The sequence below is a fragment of the Temnothorax americanus genome, unplaced genomic scaffold (assembly GCF_048541705.1).
Source record: "Temnothorax americanus isolate GAGA-0224 unplaced genomic scaffold, ASM4854170v1 Scaffold43, whole genome shotgun sequence".
NCBI lineage: Eukaryota > Metazoa > Arthropoda > Insecta > Hymenoptera > Formicidae > Temnothorax > Temnothorax americanus.
In genome coordinates this window covers 968,396-981,675 of record NW_027509581.1, presented here as the reverse complement: position 1 = coordinate 981,675, position 13,280 = coordinate 968,396, and the positions used below count along the sequence as shown (strand labels likewise).

At 45.9% G+C, this 13,280-nt stretch overlaps 1 protein-coding gene across 3 annotated transcripts in view; it reads left to right on the top strand.

The window, feature by feature from the left end:
* Positions 1–13,280, top strand: part of Tyn (trynity) — an 87,610-nt gene that overhangs the window by 42,489 nt on the left and 31,841 nt on the right. For 2 of the 3 annotated variants that reach the window (XM_077416566.1, XM_077416564.1), the window contains exon 1: positions 1,266–1,590. The exons of the other annotated variant lie outside the window; for it this stretch is intronic. The gene's annotated coding sequence lies outside the window, so the exon portion shown is untranslated. Of the gene's footprint in view, positions 1–1,265; positions 1,591–13,280 lie in introns of those variants that run through there. 3 annotated transcript variants of the gene reach the window in all.

Below are 13,280 nucleotides of genomic sequence, written 5' to 3'. Positions count from 1 at the left end.
TTTGTAAGGAGTTGTATATTTTCTTGACAGATCAAGGTGCCACATAGCCTTAGAGTTCGTAAAGTTTGTTAGCAAAAAATTACGTCGACCCCGAGACTCGGAGAGAAAGGATTGTTATTTCGGCCGACATTCCATCGCGTCAGAGCCTATTGACTCCTTCGCACCGCTCAAGTTCGTGGATAACAGTTTCACGGCTGACGGGTCCGTGACCGCCATTACGTTTACGGTGCCGCGTAGATGCAGAAGTTACGCGGCATCTCTCTCTCTCTCTCTCTCTCTCTCTCTCTTTCTCTCTTCTTTCTCGTGACGTCTCGCAAAAATCGTCGGCCGCACTCCGCGTATACTACTGTAAACTCTCTGCGTTGCTCTTTAGCTCTCAGTCTGAAATTATACGTTTGCTGCGCCGTCGGTGGCCCATACCGAGCCACCGTTTACCTTTATTTAGCGTTGGGTTTACATTAATGCGAATCGTTTCTTGTTGCATTTACTTGCGTGTCGCAATCGGAAGTAATATACAGTCTAAGCGACTCGTCGCATTAAACGTCGCGTTAACGAACAATAAAATGTTATTATCATAATTATGCACGCTAGCGCCGTATGGCTGATTGATATGTCATTTACGGTGTCGTTCAAGTTTTTTGACAATTGTCTCCCATGGCGCGTAGCCATTGCGATGCGAAGAACGTTATAATTGCGACTCTCTTTAATTAAATGCAAATAATAGAAACGAACGAGGATAATAATTCTTAGATTTAGTTTATTTAATTTTCCCTTATTACTTTACATATATTGAAAACATGTTAAGAATAGTTTGTCGTTATTTGTCATTGTTTTATAATTAAAAATCTGTTTTTTCTTATTTGTGTCACACTTCCGAGCTGTTATTACACTTAATTTATATTCGGTCGAAGTGAGACGGATCAGATTTTTCTCTTTCTTCGCGTATCGGTCGACTGATAGCACGATCGAGGAGGCCTCAAACGCGGAGCGGGACAGAAAGAGAGGGAAAAACGGTAAAATGTCACTGTTCCCTAATTACACCGGGTAACTAGCCGGGCCGTAGGAAGAGAGAAACGCATGGAAACATCGCGGCTCCGCGGAGGCAGTCGATCCCCCAGGATGGAGTCTCGGTACCGCTAGATCCGCGGGCCAATCCGCGGACGCCTTTAACCAGCGTTCTCCAATCGTTCTCCAGTTATAGCCGGCAAGCAGCCGCGACCCACCACTCGACCTACTCGGTTTATAAAGTCAGGCGGATGCGCTGCCTCGAAGACAGAGCCGTGCCGACAGTCCAGCCAACAGGAGCGTCGTTTTTTTTCCTCACGTCGATCGGACGGCAAGTGCTCGAGAGTCGCGTGTGATCGGCCCGGTGCGCGGTGTCGAAAAATCTTGGCGGAGAGATCACCATCGAATTACGTCGATATCTCCGCCACCCTCGAGAGACAAAGACTTTCCGGGTTTAACAAAGTTCGAAGGAAAGAAGAAAAAAATAAACCGGTACCAGAGTGATTATATAGAACTATCGAGTGATTAGAGACCGGGGTGAACCTAGGATCTGGGATCGCGGTATCAGTGGATAAGCCGGCTAAGGTACGTGGGATTTTGGTGCTAACACTGGTGCTAACACTGGTGCGAAAAGTGTCGCGTTTGTTCGCGCGCGAACAGCGGAAGGCACGGCCGACAGGGCACCTCGACGTGATAAAAAGTGTCAACGACCAAACGGGTTCGTAGGGTGCGGAGACGCCTGCGGATAGAAGGATCGCTTCACGATTCTGCGAGATATCGAGAAGTGAGATATCGCGCGTGGGGAAACGTGCAGAAGTTCATGGCGAAGGTCCTCCTCGGCGGTGCCTTAGGTGAATGTTCGTCGAGAGTCGATCGACCTCGAATCGCGCGATGGCCGCGTACCGATAAGTCCCCGTAACAGTGACGATTTTATTTTCACAGTGCTCCGGAAAAAAAGAGGAGATGGAAATATGATAATTCGACGAAAATAGGATTGACCTTTCGAAGTAATATCGGATGTAAATTTTGTTTCTGAGTAATAACTGAAAATATGAATTTTATCTATATAAGTTCCTCGTCGATCGCCGGCACTTCTCGCGGCCGCCATTCCCACGGTGAGAGCCTCGGTTCAAAGTCAGGGCCGTAGCTGTTGAGCAACCGCGTCGGTAAGAGCACGCGGACGTTACAAAAGCCGCACATGAGCCGTCCCGAGAGAAGGTCTCGTGTCTCTCAAGGATGAGATGATTAATTCCCTTGTATACCGCCGAGAGAGTAGATGCATCCTATCGCGGGCCTCGTACATCTCAATAATAACGCAATGCAGAAATCTCTCTTATAACCCTCGATAACGCGCGCGCCGTGTTGGTCGATTTCGTGGATATATCTTAGAGAAAAGAAATACCGCTAATTTTTATTGGTATATCCTCATGTAGGCGTCTACAAGATGTGGTTGTGCGTGGCGACCACAGCGCTTCAAAGGGTTATTGTTACATACCAACGGCATACGTACGCGAGTATGGTTTCTTTAAAATGCGAGACGAGAGTGCGTGCGGAGGCAGCTGTAGCTGAGGGCGCGAAAACGAAACTCATTTCTCTTAAGCGGCGTGTGACGCGTACGCGCCTCTCGATTCTCGGTCTCGTTCACGGGCGTTGATTTGCTTTCGCGCGTTCATGGATTACCTCTGCACTCGCGTAACGAATGGGAGAGAGAGTTCGATGCCGCGAATGGAATAGCCCTTCAAGGTCAAAGAGATTATTCTTAGTTGGACGCGAGAAAATGGACGCCTATAACAAAGACTTTTTCACGATCCGATTATTTTTACGTTTGAACTTTATCTGTGATTTATTCAACATTTTTCAATGATTTTTCAAACTTTACAGTCTAAGGAAGTTGTACTTGCCTGTAAAATGTGTGCATAGCTCAGCGAGAAAGCATCGTTTTAAAAAAAACGAGTGAGATAAGCGTCCAATTTCGTGTATTCGTTCTACGTGTCCCGAATATTCATGCTGGTACCTCTGGTTGCTCGTTCGTGTACCCAGTCCATCGACCTCCAACTTTTGTGAGTCAGAAGTTTAGACACTTGTTTGCGGAATCGATAATGTTACATTTTTGAAATAGAATTCGAAAAGAATGTTAAATTTTTTTTTTTTTTTTGTAAGGCTCGCGATCGAGAGAGAAAGTAAAACGTATGAATAAATTATTCTTATTCAGATATTACAACTGGATATTGTAACGGTAAATTAAAATCTGTTCGGATATTCTATATGACTATTTATTTGCTGAGCAATTGTGTCGCAAGAACCTCATCGCCAGCTGTACCCTCAACGACGCGGCAGTTCTCGATTCGGAGAGTTCAACGCCAGGGAAGCGTAACGTCTTCCGATTCTCTCCGCGCTACTGAGAGATTATTCCACGAAATTTATGAATCATCGTTTCTGGAAGTAGTACAGCTCTTTTTAATGTCATCTATATATGTATATATATATATATATATATATATATAGTATCTTTTAACAAGAGCAGTCTCTTATAATTTTAAATACCAGTGCGTACACTTCATATTTATTTCATTTTTTTCCGTTTAATATTTGCCAAAGGAATACCAGGATATAAAAGCGACATTTCTCATAACACGCAGGTTCAACATTTAGTACCTTCAAAGTAGTTGTAATGTTTGCCCAGGAATCACACACGTAGGGTTCGATGAATTATGCAGACGTTTATGTTACACGTGTGCGAGCGACGTGACGAGAGTATCGAAATTCTGTCTAGTTTGCACCCTTCGGGTGCACTCCGTGCAAGGAAAGAAATTACGACATTTCCTGTTGCTTAGCTTCAGTTAATAGTGCAGTTAATTGGGATGTTTCGTATTGTGCTATTAAAATTAACAAGACCTATTGCTTGTGCTCATTTTTATTTTTTTATACAGTTCGTTATGTAGTACGTAATAGATTTATGATAGGTAAAATATTCAGCAGAGAAGAAACAATTTTATTTGGAACGATCTAAAGTTGAAATTATATACAATAGAATCATGTGTGAACCCCTAAGCCATATATGTATAATTATAAATTTATTCTCATTATGCAGCTTTATCTAGCTACAACTACTTATGAAATGTGCTTTAATTACTTACGAAATGCGTTTTAATTATTCACGTGTAGTATGTATCGCAGCTTGCACGATCTTGATTAAATCTCGGAGCAGATGAAAATTGCTAGACACATTTTCCAACGATATAGTCTCGTTACGCATAGCAATTTTGATCGCGCACCACATTCGCCTCTCTCACGTTTTGCTGTCAGGTTAACGTCAAATGCAAGTTTCTGATTTAAAACCGCTATTATGCTGATAATTACTAGGTCTACTAATGAGTATCTTCTTACAACGCATGTTTTTTTTTCTTATATAATTTAGATCCTATAGTGACTCCAACCGTAAAATTCAGCAGGGCTTAACTACACTGCGCGAAATATCACGAAATTAAGAATGGGCGATGATAAAAGATAAATTTCTAGTTGTATTCACTAATTTATATTCCTGATGTCTATGTACAAAAATCTGTGTCTGAAACTGTTCAGATTTTTATCAACAGACTTTTCAAAACTGTGTGCAAACGGTATTTTTTTTTATTATTATAACATATTTTATATATAAATTAATCCACTTCGTTCTTCGATTATTACCGTAGCGCATCGTAATTCGTACTGTAATAGCACCGTAATAGCTCCCCTTTTACGATATTTCGCAATCCATCTTATTGATACTTACGTCTTAACCATCTTTCGCATTTCTCCCCCACATTTTTTCGCTACCGTATGGTTATTAGTGCATCTCAATTTATACTCCGGTTATTACGTTTGCTCCGCGATCTCGTGGGGCATATAACGTCTTTAGAAAACCCCATTTGCGCACGATTGGCCGTATAGCGTTCGGTTTTATTGGCCGACTGCTCCGAATGATTCCCTGCAATTCCGTCATGTTGAACCGAACGACCTTCGCGTAGAGTGTGTGCCCGAGCGAATACGAGCTACTCGATCATTGGCATCTCGTATCTCGGGGTTTCTCGGAATTACCCTATACCTCCACCCCGTAGGGCAGAGCTCATATCAAAATCCCATTAGCGTACACGAGATCGCGACAATAGACAATTTAAACGAGGAAAGGGAGGATCCCGGATAAAAGTGCTTCGTCCCCAGGTGCAAAATCACCGCGGCGTGACCGGCTCGAGCTCTTCTCTTCTCCTCGTCATCATCGTCGTCGTTCGACGTCGTCTTCGATCAGAGCGCCAACCAGGACGATCGGTTTTTGCCTTATCGCCGCGGCGAGATTCGCGGCGTTGGACCTGAGTAAGAGAGACGAGAGATATCTTTTTAATCCCGGCGCGTAACATTTCTTTCGCACTTTGATGACGCTCGCAAATGGGACTTTTTTTTGTAAATTTTACGATGAGTCGAAGTTGCATCTTTATGGAGTGATATACCGACTCCCGGGAAGGAAACATTATTCTTGCGATTAAAGATGAAGGATGTCGTTACGCCGGTAATGAGGCCGGATTTAAACGAAAGGGAATGGGATGCGCGCGACGTAATGAATTTTCCCGCGACATTTGCTGCCGTTTTATATTTGCGTATCGATTTTTAAATATGAAACAGCACGACGGGAAGAAATAATATTCGCAAGTGAAGTACACGGAAATGCGCACACAAACGCGACAATAACAATCTAAAAATCGCCGCGTCTGCAAATGCCCGGAGGCCATTACGGACGCGTTCGCAGCTGCGACCACGCGAGTTTAATTTCGAGGCATAGCCGCGCTTAAAGTCTATTTGCACAAATGGTCTACCTCGTCAGAAGGGATTTCGCTCGGTCGCGGGCCACTGAAAACGTCGCGAGTATATCTGAGGGGCGCGATAAGAGCGGTTTCTCGCGCGGCGCGCATCCCGAGTGCCGAGTGTGTTTTTCGTTCCTCATCTCCTCTGCTACCTTCGTTTTCCTTTTTCCCTGACGTCGCGTTGCAAACGCGACCTGCCCCACTATCTCGCGCGCTCGAGCGACGGAGGATCTCGCAGGCGCCGCCTGGCCGTTGACCCCGAGCTGCCAACGGCCCTGACCAAGACTCCGTTTAACTCGCACGCTCCTACCATCTCCATCGCCATCGCCACTGCTCTCGTGCAAATAGACCGATACGCGCCGAGTATACGCCGTATGCGTGAATTCGCATGGATCTTCCTTGATGGAGTCGAACTGGAAAAGAAGTCTCAATGCCGCGATCCATCTGTAGCGTGATCGCGGCGATTCCAAACTCTCGTTAAAAAAGACGACTTTGCGTTATCGGCGAAAGGAAATCGCCGTTTACTGCTTGCTACATCTTGTTACACCTTGAAGAAGAGATATCTTGTCTTATTAAGGAAATTATAGGTATAATGCGCGTCTTTCTTTATTCGCGGCGGGATTTTTGAGATAAAAAATACGAAACATACACGTGGCGTGTTTCGTATTTTTGATTTGCTTGACAAAGACGAGAGGGATCGCTTTCTCACACGTGCTCTCCTGTCGTATACCGGCCACTCTCTTACCGTGCACGAAGCGAGTGGTGGAATGGGACCAATAACCGTAAAAAGAAGCTACCCAGAAGATACCACGGGGTGTTCGAACAGGTTGTATCCTCCGTTGACTACCCGTTTCTATGCAGGTGCTCGTCCATCTGGCTCTGCAGGAAGTATCGCATAGACGTAGCTTGAAATTAACTCCCCGCAGTGGCACGCGAAACGATATCGGGAATAATAAAGTATATCGGGGAATGGATCGCCATACGTTTCCGGACGAGCAATTCCGACGGAAGCGTATGGACCGATAACAGAATTCAATTTACCGCGATAATCTCAGGTATGTGTGTGTGTGTGTGTTACTTTTACCGACACGTATATATATATAGGAGACCTCGATTTTCCGCGTGACGAGAGCATCATCATCAGGATTCCGCAGATTACAACTTTAACCACGGTCTACATCGGCGTATGGAAATGGGACGGATCCGCGATAACTGGCGATCCACACATTTCTCTTTGCCTACTTCTATTTACATAAAAATTCTCAATCCCGGAGACAATCGTTGACACTCGGGATAATCGCTATAATCTTGCACCGTTAATATCTCAATCGGCTTAGACGCTTGTTCGCGATCCCCGACGTCGCGAAGGCAAATATGTCACCTGTCCGGGATGATACATCGCGCGGCTCGGTCCGGGCTCGCCGGCTTTTTCTAAAGAATGAACATAACGGTCGTTGCGCTTGCAAATGAATTCGCAAGTGAATTCCCATCCGCGAACAATAACGCGCGGCGCGCAACGTATAATCGCCGGGATCGTGGTGCCAACATGTGTGAGCGCATGCCCGCCATTCGAGGGGCATACCATGGTGTCGGGTCAAGGCTCCCGTACGCGCGAACGCGCGTAAGACGGGTGCGTAAAGGGCGAACGAACCTGCGGAGAACGGCGACGACAGTTCGACGCTCGTTATTAAAGCGCTTAGCACGTTTCAGAGCTCACTTCCTGGCGATACTCGCAACGCGACGCATTGCGCGCGCGTGCGCGCGTGTATTTCTCGTAGAATTCACTCGGACCGTAATAATTTCGTCTTACTTATCTCCGACGCGTTGCTTCGCCGATGCGCGCGTTTTCGCTTGAATATTAATTGCCGGCCGCGCGTTTAAAACTAACGCTGCGCGGCTATTCCTACGCCGCGGTTTAACGCGCGCGCGCGAGCAAAGTGCGATTCGACGCTGGCGCTGAAAACGGAAGCGGATACGCACGAGAACGCCCTGGCCGACGTTGTGACTTCTTTGGCGAGTCGTCGTCACGAATACTCGCAGAATTACTTGCCGGCTAAAACGCGAAACGCTAATTTATTCGGCTAATTCATCCGGCTATTTCTTCGCTATTCATATTATTCTTGAAACGAATTACTTTACGCGTAACTCTTAAAACTCCTCCGTGTCCATTGTCCATATCTCCGGTGTTACGGTGCTCTATCGCTCCACCAGTCTGTAAAATGTCTGCCCCGCACACAGGTAAACGCAAAATCACGTATATACACACGCGCGCGCGCGCGTAAGATGCATATGGCATACCGCGCAGCCGGTGGAGACGTCATTCGGTCGACTCGCTAAAGGAACTAATCGCCTCTTCGTGGTGGATAATAAACCGTGCTAGTGGGTCATCAATATCGAACCCTCGCTCGCTCCGGGCTATTAGGCGGACACGTAATAATCAGTGGGCCCCGCGTACGCCTCGCGCAGGATCAGGTCGTGCAATCTGGAAAGCCAGGCGCAACGTGCCTGGCTACACGGCATGGCACAAGGCACAAGAGGCGCCGATCGAAACGTGCGCTTTGCAAATTGATCGATTAACGGTACGGGAGAACGAGACACGGCGTGAAAGGGGGTCATCGACGCGACGCCGTGGTGGTGAAGATATATTATCGGGACGCGTGAAACGGGCGCGCGCGCGACAGCGCGAAAGGAATTTCTTGTTCCAAATAGTTCGTTCGGCTCGATCGATTTTCGAGAGCTACCAATAAAAAGATGACACGGCGTTAAAAACAGATCAACATTCGCATTCCCGAGAATATAGAGACGTCACGCGGGAAATGAATGTGGGAGAAACGTATATCCGGGAAATGTTGTTAAACTAATACGCCCTGACGGCCGCGATACAGAGGAGCCATAAATTCGGTTGCGAATCCCGATATCTAAAATGATTCGCAATATAAAGTCTGTGTTTACGGCTCGTCGACGATAATCGATTCCGGCAGCTGCGGACATGCGCGCGAATCACGTTACGCGAACTGATCTACCATCAGGCCGGAGTGATAAAGGACACCCGATATGCCGGATCGGTTCGATGACACCGGAAAAGTGGAATAATCCCGCTCGCCGGTTATAAACCGGCGCGAATATCGGTGTTATTTATATTTTATATTGCATGTCTTTTTGACCCGGTTAGACGGCAATCTCGCGAGTCGCGAGGAGTTTCCAGCCGAATGACTGCCCGCGCATACATACACACACACACACACACGCGCACGTTCATCCGTTTGTGCTTAGCGGTCCTCTGAGACCACAGAATCTTTCCTCCATCTTGAATCACGCGAGTCGCGTTCGACTCGACGGAACTGGTCGTCCCTCGTCATCGTCACCGTCGCGTCGTCACGATTTAGCTCATCCGCCGCGCGACCCAGCTGGAGGAATTCCGCCGCGTCTTATTGATAACTCGAGATGTCGGACACGCGACATATAGGTACTCGGCATTTCTGTCCTAGCGAGAATAATGAACGCGGAAGATATGGAGGAACAGTTGGGCGTTGTGAATAGATTACGGAGACTCTCGGTCGGTGACAAAGACGATTCGCGCTCGAACGCTGAAATGATGGTCTCTCGGAACGACCGCAAATATCGATTCAGCCTCTCGATCGCCGCCCCGATCGCCGATATTCGAGCAACTTTGATGCGGAAGCGCAGTCGCCCCGGGGCAACCGGTATTTCGAAAGAACTCGCGAGTGGCGTCTGCGGCGCTTATTTTGCATATATTTATCTCGAATGTTTCCGCAAGAGAGAAAGAATATGACTGATCTGTAGTCATTTAAGTTTAATAAACCCCGCATGGATCCAGTTTGATATTTTGTTGATACTTGCGTATCATATATACATTCACTATTAAGTTAAATTTGTAGTATCAAATTTCACTCAATTTGAGTCATTTTTAATCAGTCTTATTGAGGAGGAGTAGTGGCAACTGCTCCTCCTCAATATGTCGTTAATTTAATTAAAACAATGTTAATTTATTTCTAATTTCCTAAAAGATATGTGTTATAGTACAATTAAATTGATTATTATTTTAATTATGTGATTGTGCTGTTTCTAGCTTTGGTTGAGACTGCGTTTTAAGTTTGAAAGTAATAGCTCGTGGTTTGCTAAGGCGAGGAATTGCACATAAAATTCACTCTAATAATATTATTAGACAACCAAGATCCAGTCCTGACCGTTTAACGGTAATTTTCTTAATTTGAATGTTAATTTAATTAAATGGAGTTAAAATAAAATACTATTGAAATAAATTTTGACATATACATGGTAGTTAAAAGTAACAAAATGTTATTTAACTCAAGGTATTTTATTATTGTGATTTAAATTTCATTCTTTAATATTTAATAGTGTTTATACACACGTTTTTGTGAACGCTAGTGCAACACATATTTAAGAAAACAAGTGGAAGCGAGATATAGAATAGGTACTCGATTTTAGAATAATAAGAGGAACAAGAATAGGATTAAAAATCAGTTATGTCAGATTTAGTTATGTATTTCACACATATAAATATGAAGTAAGATAGCGAAAGTTAAAGCTCATTTTTTATTTATAAATCCTAATTAAAAAGGAAAAAAGTATTTTGGATGCGAACGAGACCGGCGAAGCGTCGGCAAACACGTCGACGTTGTAAATGTAGTGAATTATGGTATGATTAAGCTTCATATTGGATCTTCAAAATTACGTTTTCGAAATTTGATACCGTTACCTTATATGAAAATTCATGCAGGGATTCTTTATATTTGATATCTCTCTTATCTGTATAAATAATGAGTCCGCGAATTTCAATTGGAAAATTGCGTCGGCTTCATCGAGCATTCGCGTCACGTCTAACTAGATTTTATTGAAACGGTGACTCTCTCATCGTCGTTTCATTTTCTAACTCCGACCATATATATAGCGAGTATAGTTTAATTTAAAACTTCAATTTGCCGTGAGACGAACGCTTCGCGTTACTCCGATATCCGCGCCGATAATCGCGGCGTCGCTCGCGATGTTACTCGATTATAGCGGCTACACATACGATTGTTCAAATCAGATAACAAAGATCAAAATAACGGGAGAAGTGGTCTTAGATAACCAGCGCAATTTATGCTGATCCACGATCAAATTGCGGCCGCGCGAGCCGTACTAAACGGTATATAATTCGGACTTTCTCTTCGAGTCTCTTCGAGAGACGAGAGTTTGCGCAACCGAGAGAATGTAAAAGCTACAGCGTCTTCTCGAGCGGACGCCATGCATTTTCGACACGTCGTGCGAGTTAACGGCTTTAGGATCCACGTTAAGCGCAGGGGCGATGCCATGCGAGATAATACGTTGCACCGTGTATGCAGGAGGCTGAGTGAGTGAGAAATATCCCATTCTCCCGGAATTTGTGGCACGGCCAACGGTATATCTCTGCGCGCGCTGAGCAAGGAAAGAATATCCCCGAATCTCTCTCTCCATTCGGGGGCGGTATTCGCGCGAGACTTATATACGCTCCTCTATCTCGTAACTCGCGGGCTTCGACACGCGCATCGCCCGGTTGAATCCAGACATCGCGCGGGTTCGGCATAATGAAAGAGCTATATCCGAAGAAGAAGAAGAAGAAGGGGAGTAGGAATGCCGAGTTGTATAAGCGTATGTAAACGTGTCACGTGTATGTTTTATGTGCAATACCTTGCAGATGGTAACTCGCGAAAACAGATATATACGCCGCTATATCTCGGGAACGAACCATTATAGCGGTATACGTATGGATTGTCGAGGATTTTTTATTTCGCTGAACGCTCTCTATTGAAAATTGTCCTTATTTCCACCGTGGTCTCGTAAGTTCACTTAGCCCAATTAATAACACGCATTCGTCTTGAATTGCGCGCACGGTCTCTTATAATGGAAATTCTGTTATCTGACCCGGCGTGCCTCTATTACCCCGACGAATGGAGCTTTACTGTATTTCTCGTGATGAGCGGTGTCCGTATATGAGCTGCATTCAGATCATCAGTCGTTCGTGCGCGGTCACGAATGATGCGCGTAACGAACGGCGGACAGACAAAGGAACGAGAACGGGCGCGATGGAAAGCAAACAGCGGCACACGACTTCGCCACGGCACCGACGTTGGTGCATGGAGATATCTGCGCCGGGGCCCTCTCCGAGTTTGTAGATCGCGCAACGGTAACCGCTCTGTCTTCGATTCCTCGCTGTTGCATTCGAAGACCGTTACGCTCCTCCAATCAGTCGTCACCGTTGGAGGTCCACACGGCTCGTCGATTCTTGCTTTACTTTCCGGACGAATCCGCAGCGCGTTATACTTACCCGCGAGACGGTTGTTCCGTTTGCCGGAAACTGGGCTTTATATCCTCGGATTAAGACGGACGTCGAATGTAGACACTAGTCTAATGAGTTTATTGCAAACAGCAATTACCGCCGCGTTTAACGGGACGTCCGCGTCTAACGAGCGTATACGTCCGAGACAGGTTTCGGCCCCGATTAAAATACGCGTCCATTACGAAACCGATATATAAACCGTTTGCTTTTAATCCCGTATTTGCTCTTAATGCGTATCGGTTGAATTAAAACTCCCCGAGAGATATTAAGCCCCCCCTCCCCCACGAGAAAACGTATACACCGTTATAGTCGCAATCGCAATCTCTCCGTTGATTTCCGCGGGAGTTATAGTGTAATTCCGCATCGCGCTCGAGCGCGTTGTAATGGACAGCTGACGAATGAGATATTCTGCAGATCGTGCCTCGCGATAGCGCCGGCTGCACTCAGCCATCACTTTCAATTAAATTATGCTCGTCCCCTCGCCAGAAAAAATTCAAGGATTAAGCGCGCGCGAACGCGTCGAGCGTTGGCGTGTAAAAAGCATTTCGCGCGAGTAATTCAATCGAATTGACACGTTTTTTCTTTTCGCGCGCTGGTCGGTTTACGTCCTTCCGAGTGCTTCCTGGACGGGAATCGCCCCGAGGATAAAAACCGCTCGTTTCAATCCACTCCAATTAGCATCATCATCGATACGACGAGCGGGCGACCATTTTAGTCCCTCGTCTCGAAGAGGCAGAAACCGCTAGTCACGATTTTAATGGTAATGTCCGCGAGAGTCTCGTTATTCCAGCTGTTGGAACGACAGGACGAGGGGGGCCATCTCTCTCTGGTAATCCCGCGCACGCGAGTCCGTAGTCCTCATTCCGAATGATATCGTCACAGTTGGACGCCAATTTAGTGACGCGCGAGATTGCGACATCGCGAGACGTCGAAACCCGTGATGAGTCAGAGAGAGAGAGAGGCGAGGGAGAGATGTCGCAACGGGATGACACGAAATTTCGTGGTCCGGAAACCTAGACGATCTGCAAAACGCATCGAATAGGATGTAAGATCGCCGTAATTTGCGTATGGATTTTATCGCCCCTAAATTGAGCGAGGGT